Raw genomic sequence first — 1128 nt, 5'->3', positions numbered from 1 at the left:
TGCACACGCCCCAACCAGGGATCAAACCCACCACCTTCTGGTGTATGAGACAAGGTTCCAACCAACCGAGTCACACCAGCCAGGGCCATTGTCCACATCGTTTGCTGACAAATACTTCCTAAGCTTTTCAAGCACCAGCCCCCTCTCCAGTGCCCCTTTCCTGTAAGTACCAGCCCCCTCTCCACTGCCCTCTCCTGTAAGTACCAGCCCCCTCTCCACTGCCCTCTCCTGTAAGTACCAGCCCCCTCTCCACTGCCCTCTCCTGTAAGTACCAGCCCCCTCTCCACTGCCCTCTCCTGTAAGTACCAGCCCCCTCTCCAGTGCCCCTCTCCTGTAAGTACCAGCCCCATCTTCACTGCCCTCTCCTGCTTCATGGAGAAGAACAGAGCTGCAAGATGTGGCTCCTCTGGGAGCTCCCTCCACGTCTTAAGAGAACCGGCCATAGCACAGCTCAGGGGTATGGAGGTGTGCGCACACACGCACACACGCACACACACACATACACACGCATACACACGCACACGCACACACGCACACATGCACGCACACCTCTGTTCCACCTGCTGGGAGTTTAGCTTATGTATCTCATTTGCCTGCTGGATCGCTCTGGCCAGAAGTGCTCTTTCTCTTCTCTTTCTTTCTCCTTTCGGAAGCTGTGAAGCTCCCCGCTTGCTCCCCTATCGAGACCTTCCTTCCTGTGCTGCTCTCTTCCGTGTGCCCCCTCCCAGCACGCCTCGCAGGACGCCGCCTTCTTTCCCCCAAAGGGCGATGCATACAGGGCTGTGTACGTACATTTGCTGAAGATTTAGCAACCAGAGTGGGCCGTCACATCACCATCTCATACTGAGTGTACAACTTAAACAATCACTCCCAGCCACGCCTCTTCCTAGAAGCCCCTTGGTCAGGCCCGCAACCGAGGGCTGCCAGGTGGCCCCTCTGGGTGGAGTCCAGGCCTCTCCCATCTCACTCCGCTCCTCTCGCCCTGCCCCTCGGCATCTCTAAGCAAACTTCCTTCTTCCCAGTCAGGCCAAGGACTGCACAGCCTCCGGCCCCTTCCCGAGCCTGGACTGCCCCGAGTACCTTTGCAGATGCTCACATGCTCTGCTGCACAGGCCATGGAACCCTGCT

Source organism: Myotis brandtii, unplaced genomic scaffold, assembly GCF_000412655.1.
Source record: "Myotis brandtii unplaced genomic scaffold, ASM41265v1 scaffold384, whole genome shotgun sequence".
In the NCBI taxonomy this organism is placed as follows: domain Eukaryota; kingdom Metazoa; phylum Chordata; class Mammalia; order Chiroptera; family Vespertilionidae; genus Myotis; species Myotis brandtii.
This window is presented reverse-complemented; position numbering follows the sequence as displayed.